This window comes from Canis aureus, chromosome 18, assembly GCF_053574225.1.
Source record: "Canis aureus isolate CA01 chromosome 18, VMU_Caureus_v.1.0, whole genome shotgun sequence".
In the NCBI taxonomy this organism is placed as follows: Eukaryota; Metazoa; Chordata; class Mammalia; order Carnivora; family Canidae; genus Canis; species Canis aureus.
The window spans coordinates 2,455,250-2,469,733 of record NC_135628.1 but is presented as its reverse complement, the minus strand read 5'-3'; the positions used below and the strand labels follow the sequence as shown (position 1 = coordinate 2,469,733).

Here is a 14,484-nt window from a genome sequence, read left to right as displayed (position 1 = left end):
CTCATGTGATTGGTGAGCGCCTGGGGGTGCGGGGTGGGGAGGAACTATGGCAAAATGGATCCAGTTAAAGACCCCATTAACCTTGATCGGTCCATTCTTTGTGCATCCTGTTGTATTTGCCTTCTCATTCTTACAGCCTCCAACCCCAAAGACACTGCCATGTACACCATAAAAATAGACATTCCCCAATGACCTTAGCCCCATTGGTCTGTTCACCCACAGGTGAGCATTCAGCCAGATGTTCACAGGGTCACAGACAGCACACATGCAATTCTGTTATATCCCAGATAGTATCCCTTCATTTCCTAAGGAACACATTTTCTCTTAGGGGTTTTCATTTTGGTGTTTTTTAAAAAAATCTTGTCTTAAGGTGCCTCTATCTTTTTTCCTGGGTAAGGACAACCCAGGAAAGGCCCTTTTGTGTCTATGATGTTGCTATTCACAGATTTTTTTTGATAGGCCTCGTACAGGTAATGTTAGGAAGAGAGTGACCGTGTGCTAAAGGTCAGACAGTAGCTCTTAGCCTTGCCTATTCCGGGTAGTTATGCTGTACAGATTTTTACTGGTGCACCGTGTTTGGTTTGTCCCTGATATCTTTAGGATTTTTCTGAGAAATGGAGCAGTAATGCAGCATCAATTCACTAAGCTACATTTTAAGCCTTAAAAAAAAATAAAAAAGAAGTAATCCAGTTATGAGTCATAGAAATGACCCTGATAGCAAAACATAGTTTTTCTGTGACTTTTTTTTTTTTTTTTTTAATTTACTTCTTTCTTCCCTTCACTGGCAGCGGTAGGATGGGGACTGTCATCTCATAGTAAAACATCCCTCAAGTTACTGCGTTAGAAGCACAATTTAATTACTACATTTGTTTTAATCATGAGTTTTGGTTTGTTTTGTTTGGATCAAATACTTAATCAAATTTAGTAAACATCTTGATGTAAAAACTCAAAACTATACATCTTAGTTATTTTTTTTTTTACATCCAATTTTTTTTTTTTTTTGCTGAACTCTGTTGTTTAAGGTGGGATATATAGAGTTGACAGTTTGTCTTGTTTGTTTAATCCCTCTTCTCATTTATTTATCGTAAGTAGTATTCAATCAGAAGCCATCAAACCCCTTGTTAAGAATATTATATAATTTATGTAAGAAGAGGATGGGAAACTATATTGGATAATGGCTGTAAACATTTCCAAGTCTGAGAGTCTATGATAATCCCCCTGCTTTCCCACTATCATCTCCTAGACTTGAGATTCCCCTAAATTGTCCATATTGTCTTCCGTGATTAAGTGTCACTTCCTTTTGTTTTTTTATCTGTTGTAGTCATATATGGCTTAAATTGAGCTCTTTCCAGGTCCCTGGACACATTCTCTCTTGCACTTGTATATGTAACTTCTTCCCTAGGAAAAAGGCATTGTTCTTGGAAGGCCAGTTCCATGTATCATAGAAATTTATTTTTCTTATAGTTGATTAACCTACAGATATACTTAATGGCAATAATATGAATGCTAGAAATGGATAATGACACCAACCATTTGGATTTTAAGTTTTGATCAAGCCAATAAAATCCTCCTTCATGTTGAGATAGTTATTCCAGTTCCCCTTGGATTTAGTACTTTTCTGAAATAATAAGTTGTATTAGTGGTAGATGGGAGACAAGATGAGGGGCAAAGCGCAGAGATACACCCAGTGCATAAGTATCAGCTGGGATACTTGTTAAAATCTCCAAATGGAGGCAGGGGTATGATTGACAAGGGTCTATAGATCTATCTGTGTGTATGTATGTATGTATGATTAACATACAGTGTTATCTTAGTTTCAGGTGTCCAGTATAATGATTCAACAATTCTATATATTACTCACTGTTCAATCAACATAAGTATACCCTTCAGCCTCTTTAGCTATTTCACAAATCCCCCCACCTGCTTTTCTTCTGGCAACTACCAATTTGTTCTCTATATTTAAGAGTCTGGTTTTTTGTTTGTCCCTTTCTTTTTGTTTATTTTTGTTTCTTAAATTCCACATATGAGTGAAATCATATGGTATTTGTTGTTCTCTGACTGACTTATTTCACTTAGCATTATACATCCTAGGTCCATCCATGTTGCTGCAAATGGAAAGATTTCTTCCTTTTTATGGCCAAGTAAAATTCCATTGTATCTATATACATCTCTCTTTATCTCTCTTCACCTATGGATGGACACTGGGTTGCTTCCGTGGCTTGCCTATTGTTAATAATGCTGCAATAAACCTAAGGATGCACATATCTTTTCAAATTAGTGTTTTCACTTTTTTTGGGTGAACACCCAGTAATGAGATTATTGGATCATATGGGATTTCTAGTTTTTAATTTTTTGAGGCATCTCCATACTGTTTTCCACAGTGGCTTATCCAAACTTGCATTCCTACCAGTAGTGCACAAGGGTTCCTTTTTCTCCACATCCTCACCAACTTGGTATTTCTTGGTTGTTTTCTGTTTTTTTTTTTTTTTTTTTTTTTTTTTTTTTTTAACCATTCTGACAGATATGAGGTGACATTGTGGTTTTGATTTGCATTTTCCTGATGATGAGTGATGTGCATCTTTTCATGTGCCTTTTAGCCATTTGTATGCCCTCTTTGGAAAAATGTCTACTTAGGTCCTCTGCCCATTTTAAAAATCATATTATTTATTAAATTTTTTTCATGTTGAGTTGTATAAGTTCTTTATATATTTTGGATATTAACCCCTAATTGGATATATCAGGTGCAAATATCTTCTCCATTCAGTAGATTACCTTTCTGTTTTGTTGATAGTTCCTTTTGTGTATAAGCTTTTTGTTTTGGTGTAGTCCCAATAGTTTAATCTTGCTTTTGTTTCTTTTGCCCGAGGAGACATTTCTAGGAAAATGTTTCTATGGCTAGTGTCAAAGAAATTACCGCCTAAATTTTCTTCTAGTAGTTTTATGGTTTTAGCTCTCACATTTTGGTCCTTAATCCATTTGGGGTTTATTTTGTGTATGGTGTAAGAAAGAGGTCCAGTTTCATTCTTCTGCATGTAGCTGTCTAAATTTCCCAGGGCCATCTATTGAAGAGACTGTCTTTTCCCCATTATATATTCATGCCTCCTTTGTCAAAGCTTAACCGACCATATAATTATGGATTTATTTCTGGGTTCTCAAATCTGTTCTGTTGATTTTTGTGCCTTTACTAGACTGTTTTTATTACTACACCTTTGTAGTATATCTTGAAATCTGGGATTGTGACACCTTCAGCTTTACAAAGATTACTTTGTCTATTCAATGTATGTTGTATTTCCATACAAATTTTACTTTCTGTGAAAAATTCTATTAGTGCTTTGGTAGGAATTAAAAAAAAAAAAGATTTATTTATTTATTTATTTATTCATGAGAGACACAGAGAGAGAGAGAGAGAAGCAGAGACACAGGCAGAGGGAGAAGCAGGCTCCAGGAAGGGAGCCCGACGTGGGATTCAATCCCGGGTCTCCAGGATCACATTCTGGGCTGAAGGTGGCACTGAGCCCCCCGGGCTAACCAGGAATCGCATTTAATCAGTAGATTGCTTTGAGTAGTGCGGACATTTTTGACAATATTGGTTCTTCCAGGAGATGAGCATGGAGTTTCTTCCCATTTATTTGTGTCCTCTTCAATTTCTTTCATCAACATTTCATAGTTTTTGGAGTACAAGTCCTTCATTTCCTTGGTTGAATTTATTTCTAGGTATTTTGTTATTTTTGGTGCAATTATAGTGGGATTGTTTTCTTAATTTCTCTACTTCATTATTAGAAATACAGCAGATTCTGTGTATTAGTTTTGTAACCTGTGACTTTACTGAATTAATTTATCAGTTCTAGTAGTTTTTGGTGGAATCTTTAGGGTTTTCTGTGTGTAGTATTATGCCATCTGCAAATAGTGAAAGTTTTACTTCTTACTTTCCTTATCTTCCTTCCTTGCCTTTTATTCCCTTTTCTTGCCTGAATGCTGTGGCTAGACTTCCACTATGATGTTGAATAAAAATGGTGAGATGGAAATCTTGTCTTATTCCTGATTCTAAAGGAAGAGTTTTTCATTCCTGAGTATGATGTTAGCTGTGAGTTTTTCATATATGGCCTTTATTATGTTGATGTATTTTTTCAAAGGGTCACTAGACGATTTTAATGAATACTAAAATTAAAATAAACACTGGCTCAAGAAATTATTTTCTCTCCAGTAATGATGTGTTTAAAACCCTAAATGCTGTATCCCCACTCAAAATGACAAGATAGACTATGCATTGCAAGTACTTAGCATTTGGTTTGACCTATTTTTTTTTCTTTGTACTTATCTGTGGAAAACAGAAAAAAAATAGGTGTTTCTTATACTTTACACATATTTATATTTATCACACTGCAGAATCAGACCCATATCTTTAAAATATTATATTTCAATTTTAAAACAAGAATAGTCATATAATATTATTTTCCTTCATCTAGAAAACCAACCGCAGTTCTTTCATTTATTTAACTTTTGCATACAGGTGATTTAAAACATGAAGGATATTGTGAATGAATTTCCATGCAGGTGGCAATTTTTGCAGTTGAAGTTGATGTCATTTTTAAATCTATTCAAGTAGAGGTTATCAAACCTGTTGTGTATATGACAGAAAATATCAGAGTCTAGCAAAGACTCCATTTAGTGAGGCTTTATCAGATTAATGTATACAAGAGAAGCAGTAGTATGGAGTACTAAAAAGAACACTGCAATAAGAGTCAGTAGACCTGAGTTGTGTTGCAAAGCTGTTTTTTAAATGTATTTCATTTTTGTTCCTCTATCAGTAAACAGTATCAGGTTGGAATAGATTACGGGTAAATTCCCTTCTCATTCTAAAGTTACATTTCCTTAACTTCTATTTTCTAAGAAACTAATATGCACATATGTATAAAAATACATTTAAGCAAACATATGTATATAAAACACATATATAATGGCAAAACACCACAAGTATAGGAAGTCTTTGAAGGAAAAGATAGTCGATGAGAATTAGTTTACAGAGATTTTAATGAGGTGTGTTTGTTGCTTTGAAAACAAAATTTTTCTATTTTCTGACATAGTATCAAGAACTTGCTCCTTCTGAGAAATGATTCTAAGACACTGTTCTTTTGAAGTTTTAAAAAGTTTTTATTAAGCTGCACAGAATAAAGTCTATTTGAACATGATAAACTGACGTGGTGAATCAAAAATGTCAAGCTGTTTTACATTTCAGAGTCTCACAGTAATAAAAATTGTCCTTTAATCCATTAAATATAACATCTTTACACAAGAGAATTCTGATATGAAGATCTTTAGAAATTCAAGGAATTTAATGGTATTACTGAATACTTAGAGTTGTTATTCATGATTGCTGTGTTGTATTTAGGCATCCTAATTACGAATATTTCATTGTCTCTTACAATTTTAAAACTTAAAAAAAAATTTATTTGTATCACAGTGTGCTACACTGAGCAGAAGTTCAAAACCTAATTAAAATATGAAACACTTCACAATTCAGACATAATATTTAGGTTTTCTTTCTTTTCAGTACCTCTTTTAGCTCATCTAGTAATAGAAAGTAAGTGATTTTTCTAAGTGATATAGGCAGTCTTTGCCTGAATTATCTTGAGAGGGGAACTTTTCAAAGGCTTTGTTTAATCTAAATTATGTGCATTCTTTTATTCTTGTTTTCATCTTTCTAATGTGAGGTAGATTTAATAGAGCATAATATAATGGAGTTTTGAAGTTACCTATGGAATTCTCTACGTCAGATTTTTCATGAATTATCTTTCTGTAGGCTGAGTGTTTCTTGCTGGTACTATTTTATCAACCTCATTGTTTTATCATGAGAAAACTTACAAAAGAATTTCAATTTCATAATGAGTGTTTTTCATGATCTTGAGGCTTGTCTGTATATACAGACTCTTAATAAAGTTTTAAATCTGACTTTAGTTGAATAAATATTGTATAAATTGTCATTTATTATGGTAGTCATTTGGTTTATTCAGTAAACATATATTTAAATGCACTAAAGGTTTCTATACAGAATAGAATATGGTGAGGGCATTAGTCTAGTAGGCAAGAGAACTGGTTTCTGATTCTAACATTGTTATTTTCTTTAATTGCCATGTAATCTTAGGCAACATTAAATAACCTTGACTTTCAATTTTCTCACTGCAAACCATGTAAAAGGTCCCCTGTTACCACAGTATTCGAGAATAGACCAGAAAATTAATATGGGAAAACATGTAGAAGAAATATAAACATTGCATGCATGACTGGATTATATAACCTTAAAGGTTCTTTACGATTTTGAGAGTCTGTTGTTTCATATATAGAATTATAAATTATCCTTTAGATGTGGATCATTGTATTTCAATTACCAAGGACAAATTTCCAGCTCTCTCTAGAGCTTGTGTGTGTGTGCACATGCATGCTTGTGTGGGTTTGACCAAACTTACACTATGTTATTTTAAACATTTATTATTTTATATGTCTTTTGAGTATCTATAATGTGTCTAGGACTGTTGTGGACACTGGGGTTACATTAGGGGAACACACACATAAACTATTTAGAAAACAGGAAGTGGTAAGTGTTAATGAAAACACAGAACAGGGGAAAAGGGAAGGGAATCAGTTTGCGTTTTTACTTAGCTGGTCAGAGTTGACCTCATTGAGAATGTGGCATCTGGCATCTGAGCAAAGACTTGAAATACTTCAAGAGAATAAGCAAGCAGTTATCTAGACATTTCAAGACAACATTTCAAGAAGGAGTTATGCTAGCACAAGCCTATAAATCATAAATATGCCTAGTAAATTCACTGGATATTACTGTCCAGTCAGGTGGTTGGAGTTGAATGAGAGAGAAAATGGTTAGATCAGAAAAGAAGGGGAGCCTGATCTTGTCATCACTGTAGTGTATTGTTGTGACTTGAGTTTTACTTTGAAAAGAGGAACTGGTAGACACTTTGGAGCAGAGGAAAGATGTGATCTGATTTGGATCTATTTTGACTATTGAGTTGAGCGAGTTTGCAGGTAGATGGAAACAGGAACCGGTTAATGAATGATTATAGTAATCATTGGAGTAATAATGATGGCTTGGTATCAAGGTAGTAGCAATGGGAATTTTGCAGATTGCATTCTGGCTATATTTTAAGATATTACAACAAGAGTTCTAACAAACTGGGTATGAATGTGAGAATGGAAAAATCTGGAACGAAGCCAAGATTTTTGTTTCACCAACTGAAAGGATGGGCCATCCATTCAAGTGAGAAATGGAGGGACACCTGGGTGGCTTAGTGGTTGAGCATCTGCCTTCGGCTCAGGGCGTGTCCCGGGGTCCCAGGATCTAGTCCCACATCAGGCTCCCTGCAGGGAGCCTGCTTCTCCCTCTGCCTATGTCTCTGCCTCTCTCTCTGTGTCTCTCATGAATAAATAAATAAAATCTTTAAGGATCCCTGGGGTGGCGCAGTGGTTTAGCGCCTGCCTTTGGCCCAGGGCGCAATCCTGGAGACCCTGGATCCAATCCCACATCGGGCTCCCTGTGCATGGAGCCTGCTTCTCCCTCTGCCTATGTCTCTGCCTCTCTCTCTCTCTCTCTCTCTCTCTGTATGTGACTATCATAAATAAATAAAAATAAAAATAAATAAAAATAAAATCTTTAAAAAAATAAGTGAGAAATGAAAAGACTCAGTAAAATAGGTTTGCAGGGACAAGGGGGATGAGAAGTTCAGTTTCGCACCTGTTGATTTGGAGATATCTATTTGACAAAGTAGTAGATCTGTCAAGTAGGCAGTCACATATATGAGTTTGAAGTTCAGAAGACACATCTGGGCAAGATATATAAATTTGGATGTTATGGGCATATTGCTGTTATTAAAGGTTATGTGCTGATTGAAGTAACAGTGTAGTGAATGTAGACAGAGAGGAGGAAAGGATAAAGAACTAAGATCAGGGAACTCCAGCAGTAAGAGATCTGAAAGAGGAAGAGAAACCAACAAAGGAGATTGAGGTGGAACAATAATGTTAGAAGAGAAGCACGAGTGTGGTATAATGGAAGCTAAGTGAAGAAAACATATCAAGGGCAATACACTTGACAAGTTTCAAGAACTGAAAAGTGACCATTGGGTGTAGCAATTTGGATGTAATTGGTGATCTTGACAAGAATAGTTTTGGTGTAGTAACCAAGAAAAATCTGATTGGCAAGGATTAAAGAAGAAGAGGAGAAATGGAATTCAGTGTTACTGAGTATAGTCAAATATCTCAAGATAGTTTGCTACAAAAGGGAAAAGATAATCAGAGTTACAGTTGTTGCGTGAAATGGGACTTAACGGAGGATTTTTTTAAGATGGGAAAAGAAGAACATTTTTTACTTGTCGTGTTCATCCTTATGACATAAGAAAAAACAATAATCCAGATGAAGGGGAATAAATTCCGTTATGTGATTCTTGGGTAAGTGATAGGCAATTGTATTTAGTGCACAAGGGAAGGTTTTAGAACGGAGTAAATATCATTTATTTCCAGAAACCTGAGAGAAAGCAAAGAAAGTTCAGTTGTGAGTTGATATATGTATGTAACTATAAGAGTTCCCGGAGATTCTTTCTAGTTGCTTTAATTTTCTCAGTGAAAAAAGAAACAAAATCATCAAATTGGAGTGATAGAGGTATTAGGATGGAGGTATGGGAAATTTAAGAAGAAAAGAGAAAAGGGGCACTTGGGTGGCTCAGTCAGTTAAACATTTGCCTTCAGCTCGAGTCATTGTCCTGGGGCCCTCGGGTTAATGCAATCAAGCTCCATGTTGGGCTCCCCACTCAGCTCAGTGAGGAGTCTGTTTGTCTTTTCCCTCTCTTGTGTTCTCTGTCTCAAACTCTCTTTCTGGAAAAAAAATAAAATAAAATAAAATAAAGGTCTTTAAAGAAGAAAGGAGTAGGTATGGAATAGTCCTCTGGGATAGTAGTAGAAAGTACATGAACTAGTGAAATACAGTGGGTTGTGGGCAGCCGTAGGGGATCTCCAACAGTTTCTCAAATTGAATTTAAGGTGAGATCATTCAGAGCTATTGTGTATTTCTGCATCCGTATTTAGCTGCCTATGTGTAGGTGTTGAAGAGGCCAAGAGTTAGATTTCAGCAGGATTGTAGTTTTGCCTAGTAAAGGTTATTGAGGGGCATTGAGATGTTTATAGTCCAATTGATTGATGGTCCCTGTGGGATCAAATGATCGTTAGAGTTGAGATACTAGAGCAAATGAGCTGAAAAGATAGGAGATGATGATCAAAGAACTAGATGCATGAAACAGGTTATGGAAGTATGGACATTCCCTGTAATGAATAGGCCTAGAAATGACCAGGACATTGATTGATTAAAATAACACAGAAGACAAGATTTTTAGAGGAAAGAAGAGCAAGCAACCAAAGGCCAAATTTCAGGAAGGATTGTATATGTATATATGGAAATTATCTATAATTAAATCAAGAGTTATGTTGGAAGAGAGGCAGGAGCTAAAGTCCTTGAGAAGCATGCAGGAGTTAATTGCAAGATCCTCTAGTGACTGCAACAATGAAGGTAGTGAGTGATAAAATCTAATGACAATAGAGTAAAAGCTAGAATTTATAGGGGCCAGGGAAGAAAAATGATATAGAAACAGTCATAAGAATGGAAGAGACCACATTGATGAAAGGCAATCTCTTATGTGATTTTTAAAACTTGATTATGGCTAGTGTAATGTAGAAACTCATTAAATAATAACAACTAATTGACTTAAATGTTGATAGGGTAGAGAAAAAAAATGCTTCAAATTAAAGCATCATAAAAAAAAATATGTAGATGAGCAGTGCTAGAGAGAGTTCTGTGTTAGAAAGAAAAAGTATGAAAGAATAAGGCAGTTGTGGGTTCCAGTCACAGCGCTGCCATCTATGAGCCGAGTTCTTTATTGAAGTGTTTCATCTCTACAACGGGGAGAAAAATTACTACCTCACAGAGTTATCGTAAGGGGTAAGAACAATGGTTTATGTAAAGCACCGGGCACAGAATAAGCATCTAATTAATGTTAGTTCTCTCCCCTGAAAGTAGAGATTCAAATACTGAACATCTTTACAAGGTACCACAACAAAGCTAGACTTCTGAGGTAAATAATGTCTATTTCTATCACCACTGATAAATGATTCATGAACTCATTCATACACCAACTGTGTGTTATTTCAGTGACTCAAAAATGTGCTTGTGGACTCTTAGAGAGTTTCCTTTTTTCAATTTCTAGCTCTATATCACTTATTATAACACTTACTCGGAACAACAGTCAAAAGAGGAAAATCTGAACATTATCATTTTCTTTTTAGTGAGTACTAAAGTGAGCGTTAATTTTTTTGTTTTTTTTTTTCTTAAATTATGTGGATATATAACTAGCCTGATCATTGGATAGCATATAAACATATTAATTATTGAGAATATTTAATGAATAGTGAAATGCACGTAATTGAATGACGGTATGACAAGTTGGAAGATGATACGTATTTTCTACTAAAATATAGTGATGTTGGATGAATGTTACTAAATAATTGTCATTGGTCACATAGAGAATTTTTAAGATTTATTTATTATTTGAGGGAAAGAGAGTACGAGTGGAGGAGGAGCAGAGGGAGAGAATATGTCAAGTTGAGCACAGAGCCTGATGCCAGGCTGTATCCCACCATCCATGAGATCATGACCCGAGCGGAAAGCATGAGTTGGGGGCTGAACTGCCTTAGCCACCCAGCTGTTCTAGTCGTATAGAGGATTGAGATATATTTATGGTCTTTTATGATCAATGAGGGAAGTAAAAAATGACCCTAGGAAAAGAAGGGATGGAGGGAAGAGCTTCATCCATACAGTCACTGAGGCACCTAGGACTCTGCAGTTCCCTAGAATCTTGTAGTTGTTGTTGGGTCCTGTTCGTGTGGCCAGTAGGAGAGTACAAAGAGGGAGAGTGCACGAAGCATTTAAAAAGTTGTATAGGGATGCCTGGGTGGCTTGGTCAGTTGAACCTCTGCCTTCAACTCAGGTCATGATTCCAGGGTCCTGGGATCAAGCCCCACATTGGGGTCCCTGCTCAGTGGGGAGTCTGCTTCTCCCTCTCCCTCTGCTGCTCCCCCTGCTTGTGCTCTCCCTCTCTTTCTCTGTGTCAATAAATAAATAAAATCTTGTAAAAAAAAAAAAAAGGTGTACAGGTCAGCATCAAAGTGGTGAGCATTATGTTTGCCTACTTGCCACCGGCCAGAACGAGTCAGACGATCCACTCAGATGCAGAGAGGCTGGGAAATGCAGTCCAAATGTGTGCCAAGGAGAATATGTGCTTATAAATGTACTAGTTGGTCCATCCCAAAGTTGATGTGTTACTAGATGTTAAATTAGAAGCAGGAACTCTGTGGTATTATGAAAATGTGGAAAATGGATGGATCAGTGTAAGCTCTCCGGGCACTGGATGGGGGGATAATGATGTTTCACAGGAGGGACGGACTACTGAGGTACCGTATGCCTTGCAAGACACAGAAGATTTAGTCGAGTGCGTATTTTTCAGGGAGTGGATAGCAACGAGAGTAGGAATGAGCTTGAAATACATTTCAACACTGGAATTCATCTAAGTATTCAAATGACTTGCTCAAAGAGTCACAGTTATCCTGAATCTACATCTAGATATAGCTCTAATAAATTCTACGGTTTAAGATTGTTACGAGGGAAATCATATTTCCCGTTATCTTCATTATACCAACTAACGTCCACATATCTTACATAGAAAGGGTCTCGACTAGATTGTCTTATTCCTTTGAAAAGTAGCTTAATTTAGCCACAGTTTAAGGAAAAATAGAACTAATATGACACACAAGTGGATATACATTAGAAAACAAATTATGGAGAACAGACTATACCGCCCACTCGGAACTGAACCAGACAACATCAAGTGTATAGGAACAGATATTGCAGTAATGAGAGCACAGCTGTTTAGGATTATGCTGAAATGTAGGAAACATTATTCATGGAACAAAGAAAGGAAACTAAAGAGAACAGCTTTAAAACAGCACCTTCATATTTAGCCTCATATTGCATATTTTACATATTTTAATCATATCTCACTTCCTTCCAAAATAGACTTGAGGCAGTTTATAACAAGATAATGTTACGATAGCACAGTCGCAGGGACAAGCCGAGGTGGGGTAGTGGTGGAATAATACCAGATTACTCATACTAGATTACTAATGCTGGGGGTAAGCTTTAATTTAGGACAAACGTTTGGCATTTAGCTTCCTGGCACTCGAGGCAAAAGAGAAAAATGGAATTCTATCATATTATTCAGTAAAATAATATGTTATTTAGTAAAAAGGAGGAGGTGAGCTTTTACTCTCCCATAGTCCTGATCCCTAAGAGGAGCTTATTTCACAATTATTTAATAAGGCAGTTTTACAAGAGATGGCTTCAGCAACATCCTATAAATAAATCCTGAACTTCTATTTCTTGCTTGGCTCTCCGCTGAGTTCTTGGGACACACAGATGAATATGAAGCATCCTTCCCCTTAAGCTGCTCACAGCTAGTATAAATCTAATTGGGCAGTAAACGCACTAAATGAGTTACTTGCAAGACATAATGGTAGCCCAGAGGAAAGAGTGTCAGCACAGTCAAAGAGAGAAGACCTCACGGGGGGGAGAAGTGTTGAATTGATCTTAAAGTATGAATAGGTCAAGGATTATAAGAAAAATGAGCAGACCTCTCTCTTACCTCAGAAAACAAAAACTGCAAGGCACAGTCTTAGGCAGGTACTTGGGACATAATTTCTTTGAAGAACCAAAATAATAGCATTGAGATGCCTGAAATTGAGAACAGTTTGAGTAAAAAGTTCTAAAATTTGAGGGATGAGTTGTTGACTGATCCAGCGTAAGCAGTAGCGGGGAGATACCGCCTTTCTTTGTAACTGCGTCTGGATTATTTTTAATTGTGGCAAAATGCACGTAACAAAATCTACTCTCCTCACCATTTTAAGTATATAGGTCAGTGTTGTTAAATATATTTACCTTATCGCTCCACCAATCTCCAGAAATGCCTCCTCTTCCCACACTGAAACCCTGTACCCGCTGAGCGACCCTGCATTCCTGCCCCTCCCGTGCCCTAGCAGCCACCTCCGAACTTCTGTGACCTCCAGGTCTCTCCTGTACGCGCCGTCATCCACAGTGAGTCTCTTTTAGTGCTCGGCCCATTTCACTTGGCGTGATGTTCTCAAGGTCTGTTCTACGTTGTACCATGTGTCAGAGTGTCCTTCCTCTTTAAGGCCCAATAATATTCTATTGAGTGAAAATACCACATTTTATTTACCCATCCATCCATCGATGGACATTTCCACCTTTTCATGATTGTGAATCACGCTTCCAGGAATACGAGTGTACAGATATCTCTTAGAGACGCCGCTTTTAGTACTTTTGCATGTAGATAGACACCCAGAGTGGAATTGCTGGATCATATGGTAATTCTATTTTTAAAATTTTTTTGGGGGGGAAGGGAATGACTTTACAGTCTTCTAGAGAGAGCAGCTGCATCATTTTATGTTTCCATCAACAGGGCACAAGATTAGTGACCTTGTGGAAGGAGAGCCTGGAGAGAGAGCTAGCTTACTTCTGCCCTGTGAGGTTACAGCCGGAAGGTCCTGAGGACAGGAGGCAGGCTCGCACCAGACCCCGAATGTGCTGTGCCCTGATCCCCGACGTCCCGGCCTCCAGTGCTGTGAGAGGGAGGTTTTGAGGTTGTAAGCCGCCCACCCAGGCTGTGGTATTGTGTGACAGCAGCCTACACAGACTAAGACGCCTCCCTAGGAAGATGAGTAGGGGCATGGCTTTGAAGGGCTTTCTCTAATCACGTCGTGATTACGTTATTGTTCAAATGATATTTAAGGACTGGACAGGTTATCCACTTAGAACCAAACAAAGGCGGTGCATGCAGGTGCCTTGTCCAAGACAATAAGAACCTTGATAAAAATGCAGACCTTATCTAAGGAGGCGTTTAGCACTAGGTACCTTGGTGCCTATGAGGTCGCTAAGAAGCAGTTCCCCTGGTACGAGGAGATCAGAGCAGCCAGGTGGCTCTGCCCTGGGTGGGACAGACCTCACAACCTCAGTGGGAATGAATGCATTTTCCCAGATCCAATGTGTTCTCTACCAAGTGACCTGAAAGGCCAAAAAAGAAAGAGTCTTACCCCGGCGCGCCTTAGGATATGCTGCTTTCACCGTTATCAGACATATGTTTAGGGATTATTCATAAACTCTGCTTTTTAGAAACAGAAGATGTGTATCTCTAAATTTATACATCTTTGTTTTACTGTTGCTAACTTAGTTCTCATAGTTTATTATAATTGTGCTTGGAAGAAAGGTCATGCCTGCCTCCTCAGCATACCCCTGGCCGTAGAGCAGGATTTGAACCCAAGTAGCCTGCCTAGATAGTCCATAATCATATACCAAGTCCTCTA

General features: G+C 37.3%; 1 protein-coding gene and 1 long non-coding RNA gene across 10 annotated transcripts in view; both read left to right on the top strand.

Moving 5' to 3' along the window:
• The window catches only part of KCND2 (potassium voltage-gated channel subfamily D member 2), a 478,528-nt gene that overhangs the window by 66,790 nt on the left and 397,254 nt on the right, over positions 1 to 14,484 (top strand). The gene's annotated exons all lie outside the window — the stretch shown is intronic.
• Positions 1 to 14,484, top strand: part of LOC144288497 (uncharacterized) — a 229,494-nt gene that overhangs the window by 50,593 nt on the left and 164,417 nt on the right. The window lies entirely within an intron of this gene.